Here is a 14,384-nt window from a genome sequence, read left to right as displayed (position 1 = left end):
TAGATTTCTTACATTTCCAGGAGGGATTACAGAGGAAGTGCATAAAGTAAAGTTCTTACATTTCCAGGAGGGATTACAGAGGAAGTGCATAAAGTAAAGTTCTTACATTTCCAGGAGGGATTACAGAGGAAGTGCATAAAGCAAAGTTCTTACTTTTCCAGGAGGGATTACAGAGGAAGTGCATAAAGTAAAGTTCTTACATTTCAAGGAGGAATTACAGAGGAAGTCCATAAAGTAAAGTTCTTACATTTCCAGGAGGGATTACAGAGGAAGTGCACAAAGTAGATTTCTTACATTTCCAGGAGGGATTACAGTGTAAGTGCATAAAGTAAAGTTCTTACAATTCCAGGAGGGATTACAGAGGAAGTGCATCAAGTAAAGTTCTTACATTTCCAGGGGGGATTACAGAGGAAGTGCATAAAGTAAAGTTCTTACATTTCCAGGAGGGATTACAGGGGATATGCACAAAGTAGAGTTCTTACTTTTCCAGGAGGATTTACAGAGGAAGTGCATAAAGTAAAATTCTTACATTTCCAGGAGGGATTACAGGGGATGTGCACAAAGTAGAGTTCTTACATTTCCAGGAGGGATTACAGAGGAAGTGCATATAGCAAAGTTCTTACATTTCCAGGAGGGATTACAGGGGATATGCACAAAGTAAAGTTCTTACATTTCCAGGAGGGATTACAGAGGAAGTGCATAAAGTAAAGTTCTTACATTTCCAGGAGGGATTATAGAGGAAGTGCATAAAGTAAAGTTCTTACATTTCCAGGAGTAATTAAAGAGGAAGTGCACAAAGTAGAGTCCTTACATTTCCAGGAGGATTTACAGAGGAAGTGCACAAAGTAAAGTTCTTACATTTCCAGGAGGGACTACAGAGGAAGTGCACAAAGTAGAGTCCTTACATTTCCAGGAGGGATTACAGGGGAAGTGCAGAAAGTAAAGTTCTTACATTTCCAGGAGGAATTACAGATGAAATGCACAACGTTCTTACATTTCCAGGAGGGATTACAGAGGAAGTGCACAAAGTAGATTTCTTACATTTCCAGGAGGGATTACAGAGGAAGTGCATAAAGTAAAGTTCTTACATTTCCAGGAGGGATTACAGAGGAAGTGCATAAAGTAAAGTTCTTACATTTCCAGGAGGGATTACAGAGGAAGTGCATAAAGCAAAGTTCTTACTTTTCCAGGAGGGATTACAGAGGAAGTGCATAAAGTAAAGTTCTTACATTTCCAGGAGGAATTACAGAGGAAGTCCATAAAGTAAAGTTCTTACATTTCCAGGAGGGATTACAGGGGAAGTGCAGAAAGTAAAGTTCTTACATTTCCAGGAGGAATTACAGAGGAAATGCACAACGTTCTTACATTTCCAGGACGGATTACAGAGGAAGTGCACAAAGTAGATTTCTTACGTTTCCAGGAGGGATTACAGAGGAAGTGCATAAAGTAAAGTTCTTACATTTCCAGGAGGGATTACAGAGGAAGGGCATAAACTAAGGTTCATACATTTCCAGGAGGGATTACAGAGGAAGTGCATAAAGCAAAGTTCTTACATTTCCAGGAGGGATTACAGAGGAAGTGCATAAAGTAAAGTTCTTACATTTCCAGGAGGAATTACAGAGGAAGTCCATAAAGTAAAGTTCTTACATTTCCAGGAGGAATTACAGAGGAAGTGCAAAAAGTAAAGTTCTTACATTTCCAGGAGGGATTACAGAGGAAGTCCATAAAGTAAAGTTCTTACATTTCCAGGAGGAATTACAGAGGAAATGCACAACGTTCTTACATTTCCAGGAGGGATTACAGAGGAAGTGCACAAAGTAGATTTCTTACATTTCCAGGAGGGATTACGGAGGAAGTGAAGTAAAGTTCTTGCATTTCCAGGAGGGATTACAGAGGAAGTGCATAAAGTTCTTAAATTTCCAGGAGGGATTACAGAGGAAGTGCATAAAGTAAAGTTCTTACATTTCCAGGAGGGATTACAGAGGAAGTGCATAAAGTAAAGTTCTTACATTTCCAGGAGGGATTACAGAGGAAGTGCATAAAGTAAAGTTCTTACATTTCCAGGAGTAATAAAAGAGGAAGTGCACAACGTAGAGTCCTTACATTTCCAGGAGGATTTACAGAGGAAGTGCACAAAGTAAAGTTCTTACATTTCCAGGAGGGACTACAGAGGAAGTGCACAAAGTAGAGTCCTTACATTTCCAGGAGGGATTACAGGGGAAGTGCAGAAAGTAAAGTTCTTACATTTCCAGGAGGGACTAAAGAGGAAGTGCACAAAGTAGAGTCCTTACATTTCCAGGAGGGATTACAGGGGAAGTGCAGAAAGTAAAGTTCTTACATTTCCAGGAGGAATTACAGAGGAAATGCACAACGTTCTTACATTTCCAGGAGGGATTACAGAGGAAGTGCACAAAGTAGATTTCTTACATTTCCAGGAGGGATTACAGAGGAAGTGCATAAAGTAAAGTTCTTACATTTCCAGGAGGGATTACAGAGGAAGTGCATAAAGTAAAGTTCTTACATTTCCAGGAGGGATTACAGAGGAAGTGCATAAAGCAAAGTTCTTACTTTTCCAGGAGGGATTACAGAGGAAGTGCATAAAGTAAAGTTCTTACATTTCCAGGAGGAATTACAGAGGAAGTCCATAAAGTAAAGTTCTTACATTTCCAGGAGGGATTACAGAGGAAGTGCACAAAGTAGATTTCTTACATTTCCAGGAGGGATTACAGTGTAAGTGCATAAAGTAAAGTTCTTACAATTCCAGGAGGGATTACAGAGGAAGTGCATAAAGTAAAGTTCTTACATTTCCAGGGGGGATTACAGAGGAAGTGCATAAAGTAAAGTTCTTACATTTCCAGGAGGGATTACAGGGGATATGCACAAAGTAGAGTTCTTACTTTTCCAGGAGGATTTACAGAGGAAGTGCATAAAGTAAAATTCTTGCATTTCCAGTAGGGATTACAGGGGATGTGCACAAAGTAGAGTTCTTACATTTCCAGGAGGGATTACAGAGGAAGTGCATATAGTAAAGTTCTTACATTTCCAGGAGGGATTACAGGGGATATGCACAAAGTAGAGTTCTTACTTTTCCAGGAGGATTTACAGAGGAAGTGCATAAAGTAAAATTCTTACATTTCCAGGAGGGATTACAGGGGATGTGCACAAAGTAGAGTTCTTACATTTCCAGGAGGGATTACAGAGGAAGTGCATAAAGTAAAGTTCTTACATTTCCAGGAGGGATTACAGAGGAAGTGCATAAAGTAAAGTTCTTACATTTCCAGGACAGATTACAGAGGAAGTGCATAAAGTAAAGTTCTTACATTTCCAGGAGGGATTACAGAGGAAATGCATGAAGTAAAGTTCTTACATTTCCAGGAGGGATTACAGGGGATGTGCACAAAGTAGAGTTCTTAAATTTCAGGAGGGATTACAGAGGAAGTGCATAAAGTAAAGTTCTTACATTTCCAGGAGGGATTACAGAGGAAGTGCATAAAGTAAAATTCTTACATTTCCAGGAGGGATTACAGAGGAAGTGCATAAAGTAAAGTTCTTACATTTCCAGGAGGGATTACAGAGGACGTGCATAAATTAAAGTTCTTACATTTCCAGGAGTAATTAAAGAGGAAGTGCACAAAGTAGAGTCCTTACATTTCCAGGAGGATTTACAGAGGAAGTGCACAAAGTAAAGTTCTTACATTTCCAGGAGGGATTACAGAGGAAGTGCACAAAGTAGAGTCCTTACATTTCCAGGAGGGATTACAGGGGAAGTGCAGAAAGTAAAGTTCTTACATTTCCAGGAGGAATTACAGAGGAAATGCACAATGTTCTTACATTTCCAGGAGGGATTACAGAGGAAGTGCACAAAGTAGATTTCTTACATTTCCAGGAGGGATTACAGAGGAAGTGCATAAAGTAAAGTTCTTACATTTCCAGGAGGGATTACAGAGGAAGTGCATAAAATAAAGTTCTTACATTTCCAGGAGGGACTACAGAGGAAGTGCACAAAGTAGAGTCCTTACATTTCCAGGAGGGATTACAGGGGAAGTGCAGAAAGTAAAGTTCTTACATTTCCAGGAGGGACTACAGAGGAAGTGCACAAAGTAGAGTCCTTACATTTCCAGGACGGATTACAGGGGAAGTGCAGAAAGTAAAGTTCTTACATTTCCAGGAGGAATTACAGAGGAAATGCACAACGTTCTTACATTTCCAGGAGGGATTACAGAGGAAGTGCACAAAGTAGATTTCTTACATTTCCAGGAGGGATTACAGAGGAAGTGCATAAAGTAAAGTTCTTACATTTCCAGGAGGGATTACAGAGGAAGTGCATAAAGTAAAGTTCTTACATTTCCAGGAGGGATTACAGAGGAAGTGCATAAAGCAAAGTTCTTACTTTTCCAGGAGGGATTACAGAGGAAGTGCACAAAGTAGATTTCTTACATTTCCAGGAGGGATTACAGTGTAAGTGCATAAAGTAAAGTTCTTACAATTCCAGGAGGGATTACAGAGGAAGTGCATAAAGTAAAGTTCTTACAATTCCAGGGGGGATTACAGAGGAAGTGTATAAAGTAAAGTTCTTACATTTCCAGGAGGGATTACAGGTGATATGCACAAAGTAGAGTTCTTACTTTTCCAGGAGGATTTACAGAGGAAGTGCATAAAGTAAAATTCTTACATTTCCAGGAGGGATTACAGGGGATGTGCACAAAGTAGAGTTCTTACATTTCCAGGAGGGATTACAGAGAAAGTGCATATAGTAAAGTTCTTACATTTCCAGGAGGGATTACAGGGGATATGCACAAAGTAGAGTTCTTACTTTTCCAGGAGGATTTACAGAGGAAGTGCATAAAGTAAAATTCTTACATTTCCAGGAGGGATTACAGGGGATGTGCACAAAGTAGAGTTCTTACATTTCCAGGAGGGATTACAGAGGAAGTGCATAAAGTAAAGTTCTTACATTTCCAGGAGGGATTACAGAGGAAGTGCATAAAGTAAAGTTCTTACATTTCCAGGACAGATTACAGAGGAAGTGCATAAAGTAAAGTTCTTACATTTCCAGGAGGGATTACAGAGGAAATGCATAAAGTAAAGTTCTTACATTTCCAGGAGGGATTGCAGGGGATGTGCTCAAAGTAGAGTTCTTAAATTTCAGGAGGGATTACAGAGGAAGTGCATAAAGTAAAGTTCTTACATTTCCAGGAGGGATTACAGAGGAAGTGCATAAAGTAAAGTTCTTACATTTCCAGTAGGGATTACAGAGGAAATGCATAAAGTAAAGTTCTTACATTTCCAGGAGGGATTACAGGGGATGTGCACAAAGTAGAGTTCTTAAATTTCAGGAGGGATTACAGAGGAAGTGCATAAAGTAAAGTTCTTACATTTCCAGGAGGGATTACAGAGGAAGCGCATAAAGTAAAATTCTTACATTTCCAGGAGGGATTACAGAGGAAGTGCATAAAGTAAAGTTCTTACATTTCCAGGAGGGATTACAGAGGACGTGCATAAATTAAAGTTCTTACATTTCCAGGAGTAATTAAAGAGGAAGTGCACAAAGTAGAGTCCTTACATTTCCAGGAGGATTTACAGAGGAAGTGCACAAAGTAAAGTTCTTACATTTCCAGGAGGGATTACAGAGGAAGTGCACAAAGTAGAGTCCTTACATTTCCAGGAGGGATTACAGGGGAAGTGCAGAATGTAAAGTTCTTACATTTCCAGGAGGAATTACAGAGGAAATGCACAATGTTCTTACATTTCCAGGAGGGATTACAGAGGAAGTGCACAAAGTAGATTTCTTACATTTCCAGGAGGGATTACAGAGGAAGTGCATAAAGTAAAGTTCTTACATTTCCAGGAGGGATTACAGAGGAAGTGCATAAAGTAAAGTTCTTACATTTCCAGGAGGGATTACAGAGGAAGTGCATAAAGCAAAGTTCTTACTTTTCCAGGAGGGATTACAGAGGAAGTGCATAAAGTAAAGTTCTTACATTTCCAGGAGGAATTACAGAGGAATTCCATAAAGTAAAGTTCTTACATTTCCAGGAGGGATTACAGGGGAAGTGCAGAAAGTAAAGTTCTTACATTTCCAGGAGGAATTACAGAGGAAATGCACAACGTTCTTACATTTCCAGGAGGGATTACAGAGGAAGTGCACAAAGTAGATTTCTTACGTTTCCAGGAGGGATTACAGAGGAAGTGCATAAAGTAAAGTTCTTACATTTCCAGGAGGGATTACAGAGGAAGTGCATAAAGTAAAGTTCATACATTTCCAGGAGGGATTACAGAGGAAGTGCATGAAGTAAAGTTCTTACATTTCCAGGAGGAATTACAGAGGAAGTCCATAAAGTAAAGTTCTTACATTTCCAGGAGGAATTACAGAGGAAGTGCAAAAAGTAAAGTTCTTACATTTCCAGGAGGGATTACAGAGGAAGTCCATAAAGTAAAGTTCTTACATTTCCAGGAGGAATTACAGAGGAAATGCACAACGTTCTTACATTTCCAGGAGGGATTACAGAGGAAGTGCACAAAGTAGATTTCTTACATTTCCAGGAGGGATTACGGAGGAAGTGAAGTAAAGTTCTTGCATTTCCAGGAGGGATTACAGAGGAAGTGCATAAAGTTCTTACATTTCCAGGAGGGATTACAGAGGAAGTGCATAAAGTAAAGTTCTTACATTTCCAGGAGGGATTACAGAGGAAGTGCATAAAGTAAAGTTCTTACATTTCCAGGAGGGATTACAGAGGAAGTGCATAAAGTAAAGTTCTTACATTTCCAGGAGTAATAAAAGAGGAAGTGCACAAAGTAGAGTCCTTACATTTCCAGGAGGATTTACAGAGGAAGTGCACAAAGTAAAGTTCTTACATTTCCAGGAGGGACTACAGAGGAAGTGCACAAAGTAGAGTCCTTACATTTCCAGGAGGGATTACAGGGGAAGTGCAGAAAGTAAAGTTCTTACATTTCCAGGAGGGACTACAGAGGAAGTGCACAAAGTAGAGTCCTTACATTTCCAGGAGGGATTACAGGGGAAGTGCAGAAAGTAAAGTTCTTACATTTCCAGGAGGAATTACAGAGGAAGTGCATAAAGTAAAGTTCATACATTTCCAGGAGGGATTACAGAGGAAGTGCACAAAGTAGATTTCTTACATTTCCAGGAGGGATTACAGAGGAAGTGCATAAAGTAAAGTTCTTACATTTCCAGGAGGGATTACAGAGGAAGTGCATAAAGTAAAGTTCTTACATTTCCAGGAGGGATTACAGAGGAAGTGCATAAAGCAAAGTTCTTACTTTTCCAGGAGGGATTACAGAGGAAGTGCATAAAGTAAAGTTCTTACATTTCCAGGAGGAATTACAGAGGAAGTCCATAAAGTAAAGTTCTTACATTTCCAGGAGGGATTACAGAGGAAGTGCACAAAGTAGATTTCTTACATTTCCAGGAGGGATTACAGAGGAAGTGCATAAAGTAAAGTTCTTACATTTCCAGGAGGAATTACAGAGGAAGTCCATGAAGTAAAGTTCTTACATTTCCAGGAGGGATTACAGAGGAAGTGCACAAAGTAGATTTCTTACATTTCCAGGAGGGATTACAGTGTAAGTGCATAAAGTAAAGTTCTTACAATTCCAGGAGGGATTACAGAGGAAGTGCATAAAGTAAAGTTCTTACATTTCCAGGGGGGATTACAGAGGAAGTGCATAAAGTAAAGTTCTTACATTTCCAGGAGTAATTAAAGAGGAAGTGCACAAAGTAGAGTCCTTACATTTCCAGGAGGATTTACAGAGGAAGTGCACAAAGTAAAGTTCTTACATTTCCAGGAGGGATTACAGAGGAAGTGCATATAGTAAAGTTCTTACATTTCCATGAGGAATTAAAGAGGAAGTGCACAAAGTGGAGTCCTTACATTTCCAGGAGGGATTACAGGGGATGTGCACAAAGTAGAGATCTTACATTTCCAGGAGTATTTACAGAGGTAGTGCAAAAAGTAAAGTTCTTACATTTCCAGGAGGGATTACAGAGGAAGTGCATATAGTAAAGTTCTTACATTTCCATGAGGAATTAAAGAGGAAGTGCACAAAGTAGAGTCCTTACATTTCCAGGAGGGATTACAGGGGATGTGCACAAAGTAGAGTTCTTACATTTCCAGGAGGGATTCCAGAGGAAGTGCATAAAGTAAAGTTCTTACATTTCCAGGAGGGATTACAGAGGAAGTGCATAAAGTAAAGTTCTTACATTTCCAGGACAGATTACAGAGGAAGTGCATAAAGTAAAGTTCTTACATTTCCAGGAGGGATTACAGAGCAAATGCATAAAGTAAAGTTCTTACATTTCCAGGAGGGATTACAGGGGATGTGCACAAAGTAGAGTTCTTAAATTTCAGGAGGGATTACAGAGGAAGTGCATAAAGTAAAGTTCTTACATTTCCAGGAGGGATTACAGAGGAAGTGCATAAAGTAAAGTTCTTACATTTCCAGGAGGGATTACAGAGGAAATGCATAAAATAAAGTTCTTACATTTCCAGGAGGGATTACAGGGGATGTGCACAAAGAAGAGTTCTTAAATTTCAGGAGGGATTACAGAGGAAGTGCATAAAGTAAAGTTCTTACATTTCCAGGAGGGATTACAGAGGAAGTGCATAAAGTAAAATTCTTACATTTCCAGGAGGGATTACAGAGGAAGTGCATAAAGTAAAGTTCTTACATTTCCAGGAGGGATTACAGAGGAAGTGCATAAATTAAAGTTCTTACATTTCCAGGAGTAATTAAAGAGGAAGTGCACAAAGTAGAGTCCTTACATTTCCAGGAGGATTTACAGAGGAAGTGCACAAAGTAAAGTTCTTACATTTCCAGGAGGGATTACAGAGGAAGTGCATAAAGTAAAGTTCATACATTTCCAGGAGGGATTACAGAGTAAGTGCATAAAGTAAAGTTCTTACATTTCCAGGGGGGATTACAGAGGAAGTGCATAAAGTAAAGTTCTTACATTTCCAGGAGTAATTAAAGAGGAAGTGCACAAAGTAGAGTCCTTACATTTCCAGGAGGATTTACAGAGGAAGTGCACAAAGTAAAGTTCTTACATTTCCAGGAGGGATTACAGAGGAAGTGCATATAGTAAAGTTCTTACATTTCCATGAGGAATTAAAGAGGAAGTGCACAAAGTAGAGTCCTTACATTTCCAGGAGGGATTACAGGGGATGCGCACAAAGTAGAGATCTTACATTTTAAGGAGTATTTACAGAGGTAGTGCAAAAAGTAAAGTTCTTACATTTCCAGGAGGGATTACAGAGGAAGTGCATATAGTAAAGTTCTTACATTTCCATGAGGAATTAAAGAGGAAGTGCACAAAGTAGAGTCCTTACATTTCCAGGAGGGATTACAGAGGAAGTGCATAAAGTAAAGTTCTTACATTTCCAGGAGGGATTACAGAGGAAGTGCATAAAGTAAAGTTCTTACATTTCCAGGACAGATTACAGAGGAAGTGCATAAAGTAAAGTTCTTACATTTCCAGGAGGGATTACAGAGGAAATGCATAAAGTAAAGTTCTTACATTTCCAGGAGGGATTACAGGGGATGTGCACAAAGTAGAGTTCTTAAATTTCAGGAGGGATTACAGAGGAAGTGCATAAAGTAAAGTTCTTACATTTCCAGGAGGGATTACAGAGGAAGTGCATAAAGTAAAGTTCTTACATTTCCAGGAGGGATTACAGAGGAAATGCATAAAGTAAAGTTCTTACATTTCCAGGAGGGATTACAGGGGATGTGCACAAAGTAGAGTTCTTAAATTTCAGGAGGGATTACAGAGGAAGTGCATAAAGTAAAGTTCTTACATTTCCAGGAGGGATTACAGAGGAAGTGCATAAAGTAAAATTCTTACATTTCCAGGAGGGATTACAGAGGAAGTGCATAAAGTAAAGTTCTTACATTTCCAGGAGGGATTACAGAGGAAGTGCATAAATTAAAGTTCTTACATTTCCAGGAGTAATTAAAGAGGAAGTGCACAAAGTAGAGTCCTTACATTTCCAGGAGGATTTACAGAGGAAGTGCACAAAGTAAAGTTCTTACATTTCCAGGAGGGATTACAGAGGAAGTGCATAAAGTAAAGTTCATACATTTCCAGGAGGGATTACAGAGGAAGTGCATAAAGTAAAGTTCATACATTTCCAGGAGGGATTACAGAGGAAGTCCATAAAGTAAAGTTCTTACATTTCCAGGAGGAATTACAGAGGAAGTGCAAAAAGTAAAGTTCTTACATTTCCAGGAGGGATTACAGAGGAAGTCCATAAAGTAAAGTTCTTACATTTCCAGGAGGAATTACAGAGGAAATGCACAACGTTCTTACATTTCCAGGAGGGATTACAGAGGAAGTGCACAAAGTAGATTTCTTACATTTCCAGGAGGGATTACGGAGGAAGTGAAGTAAAGTTCTTGCATTTCCAGGAGGGATTACAGAGGAAGTGCATAAAGTTCTTACATTTCCAGGAGGGATTACAGAGGAAGTGCATAAAGTAAAGTTCTTACATTTCCAGGAGGGATTACAGAGGAAGTGCATAAAGTAAAGTTCTTACATTTCCAGGAGGGATTACAGAGGAAGTGCATAAAGTAAAGTTCTTACATTTCCAGGAGTAATAAAAGAGGAAGTGCACAAAGTAGAGTCCTTACATTTCCAGGAGGATTTACAGAGGAAGTGCACAAAGTAAAGTTCTTACATTTCCAGGAGGGACTACAGAGGAAGTGCACAAAGTAGAGTCCTTACATTTCCAGGAGGGATTACAGGGGAAGTGCAGAAAGTAAAGTTCTTACATTTCCAGGAGGGACTACAGAGGAAGTGCACAAAGTAGAGTCCTTACATTTCCAGGAGGGATTACAGGGGAAGTGCAGAAAGTAAAGTTCTTACATTTCCAGGAGGAATTACAGAGGAAATGCACAACGTTCTTACATTTCCAGGAGGGATTACAGAGGAAGTGCACAAAGTAGATTTCTTACATTTCCAGGAGGGATTACAGAGGAAGTGCATAAAGTAAAGTTCTTACATTTCCAGGAGGGATTACAGAGGAAGTGCATAAAGTAAAGTTCTTACATTTCCAGGAGGGATTACAGAGGAAGTGCATAAAGCAAAGTTCTTACTTTTCCAGGAGGGATTACAGAGGAAGTGCATAAAGTAAAGTTCTTACTTTTCCAGGAGGAATTACAGAGGAAGTCCATGAAGTAAAGTTCTTACATTTCCAGGAGGGATTACAGAGGAAGTGCACAAAGTAGATTTCTTACATTTCCAGGAGGGATTACAGAGGAAGTGCATAAAGTAAAGTTCTTACATTTCCAGGAGGAATTACAGAGGAAGTCCATAAAGTAAAGTTCTTACATTTCCAGGAGGGATTACAGAGGAAGTGCACAAAGTAGATTTCTTACATTTCCAGGAGGGATTACAGTGTAAGTGCATAAAGTAAAGTTCTTACAATTCCAGGAGGGATTACAGAGGAAGTGCATAAAGTAAAGTTCTTACATTTCCAGGGGGGATTACAGAGGAAGTGCATAAAGTAAAGTTCTTACATTTCCAGGAGTAATTAAAGAGGAAGTGCACAAAGTAGAGTCCTTACATTTCCAGGAGGATTTACAGAGGAAGTGCACAAAGTAAAGTTCTTACATTTAAAGGAGGGATTACAGAGGAAGTGCATATAGTAAAGTTCTTACATTTCCATGAGGAATTAAAGAGGAAGTGCACAAAGTAGAGTCCTTACATTTCCAGGAGGGATTACAGGGGATGTGCACAAAGTAGAGATCTTACATTTCCAGGAGTATTTACAGAGGTAGTGCAAAAAGTAAAGTTCTTACATTTCCAGGAGGGATTACAGAGGAAGTGCATATAGTAAAGTTCTTACATTTCCATGAGGAATTAAAGAGGAAGTGCACAAAGTAGAGTCCTTACATTTCCAGGAGGGATTACAGGGGATGTGCACAAAGTAGAGTTCTTACATTTCCAGGAGGGATTACAGAGGAAGTGCATAAAGTAAAGTTCTTACATTTCCAGGAGGGATTACAGAGGAAGTGCATAAAGTAAAGTTCTTACATTTCCAGGACAGATTACAGAGGAAGTGCATAAAGTAAAGTTCTTACATTTCCAGGAGGGATTACAGAGGAAATGCATAAAGTAAAGTTCTTACATTTCCAGGAGGGATTACAGGGGATGTGCACAAAGTAGAGTTCTTAAATTTCAGGAGGGATTACAGAGGAAGTGCATAAAGTAAAGTTCTTACATTTCCAGGAGGGATTACAGAGGAAGTGCATAAAGTAAAGTTCTTACATTTCCAGGAGGGATTACAGAGGAAATGCATAAAGTAAAGTTCTTACATTTTCAGGAGGGATTACAGGGGATGTGCACAAAGTAGAGTTCTTAAATTTCAGGAGGGATTACAGAGGAAGTGCATAAAGTAAAGTTCTTACATTTCCAGGAGGGATTACAGAGGAAGTGCATAAAGTAAAATTCTTACATTTCCAGGAGGGATTACAGAGGAAGTGCATAAAGTAAAGTTCTTACATTTCCAGGAGGGATTACAGAGGAAGTGCATAAATTAAAGTTCTTACATTTCCAGGAGTAATTAAAAAGGAAGTGCACAAAGTAGAGTCCTTACATTTCCAGGAGGATTTACAGAGGAAGTGCACAAAGTAAAGTTCTTACATTTCCAGGAGGGATTACAGAGGAAGTGCACAAAGTAGAGTCCTTACATTTCCAGGAGGGAATACAGGGGAAGTGCAGAAAGTAAAGTTCTTACATTTCCAGGAGGAATTACAGAGGAAATGCACAATGTTCTTACATTTCCAGGAGGGATTACAGAGGAAGAGCACAAAGTAGATTTCTTACATTTCCAGGAGAGATTACAGAGGAAGTGCATAAAGTAAAGGTCTTACATTTCCAGGAGGGATTACAGAGGAAGTGCATAAAGTAAAGTTCTTACATTTCCAGGAGAGATTACAGAGGAAGTGCATAAAGTAGAGTTCTTACATTTCCAGCAGGGATTACAGAGGAAGTGCATAAAGTAAAATTCTTACATTTCCAGGAGGGATTACAGAGGAAGTGCATAAAGTAAAGTTCTTACATTTCCAGGAGGGATTACAGGGGATATGCACAAAGTAGAGTTCTTACTTTTCCAGGAGGATTTACAGAGGAAGTGCATAAAGTAAAATTCTTACATTTCCAGGAGGGATTACAGGGGATGTGCACAAAGTAGAGTTCTTACATTTCCAGGAGGGATTACAGAGGAAGTGCATAAAGTAAAGTTCTTACATTTCCAGGAGAGATTACAGAGGAAGTGCATAAAGTAAAGTTCTTACATTTCCAGGACGGATTACAGAGGAAGTGCATAAAGTAAAGTTCTTACATTTCCAGGAGGGATTACAGAGGAAATGCATAAAGTAAAGTTCTTACATTTCCAGGAGGGATTACAGGGGATGTGCACAAAGTAGAGTTCTTAAATTTCAGGAGGGATTACAGAGGAAGTGCATAAAGTAAAGTTCTTACATTTCCAGGAGGGATTACAGAGGAAGTGCATAAAGTAAAGTTCTTACATTTCCAGGAGGGATTACAGAGGAAATGGGATTACAGGGGATGTGCACAAAGTAGAGTTCTTAAATTTCAGGAGGGATTACAGAGGAAGTGCATAAAGTAAAGTTCTTACATTTCCAGGAGGGATTACAGAGGAAGTGCATAAAGTAAAATTCTTACATTTCCAGGAGGGATTACAGAGGAAGTGCATAAAGTAAAGCTCTTACATTTCCAGGAGGGATTACAGAGGAAGTGCATAAATTAAAGTTCTTACATTTCCAGGAGTAATTAAAGAGGAAGTGCACAAAGTAGAGTCCTTATATTTCCAGGAGGATTTACAGAGGAAGTGCACAAAGTAAAGTTCTTACATTTCCAGGAGGGATTACAGAGGAAGTGCACAAAGTAGAGTCCTTACATTTCCAGGAGGGATTACAGGGGAAGTGCAGAAAGTAAAGTTCTTACATTTCCAGGAGGAATTACAGAGGAAATGCACAATGTTCTTACATTTCCAGGAGGGATTACAGAGGAAGAGCACAAAGTAGATTTCTTACATTTCCAGGAGAGATTACAGAGGAAGTGCATAAAGTAAAGGTCTTACATTTCCAGGAGGGATTACAGAGGAAGTGCATAAAGTAAAGTTCTTACATTTCCAGGAGAGATTACAGAGGAAGTGCATAAAGTAGAGTTCTTACATTTCCAGGAGGGATTACAGAGGAAGTGCAAAAAGTTAAGTTCTTACATTTCCAGGAGGGATTACAGAGGAAGTGCATAAAGTAAAGTTCTTACATTTCCAGGGGGAATTAACGAGGAAGTGCAGAAAGTGGAGTCCTTACATTTCCAGGAGGGATTACAGGGGATGTGC

The sequence above is a fragment of the Phyllobates terribilis genome, unplaced genomic scaffold (genome assembly GCF_046119375.1).
Source record: "Phyllobates terribilis strain yellow unplaced genomic scaffold, ASM4611937v1 Scaffold_155__1_contigs__length_4435156, whole genome shotgun sequence".
Taxonomy (NCBI): Eukaryota; Metazoa; Chordata; class Amphibia; order Anura; family Dendrobatidae; genus Phyllobates; species Phyllobates terribilis.
The sequence above is the reverse complement of the archived record's forward strand: the minus strand, read 5'-3'. Positions refer to the sequence as shown.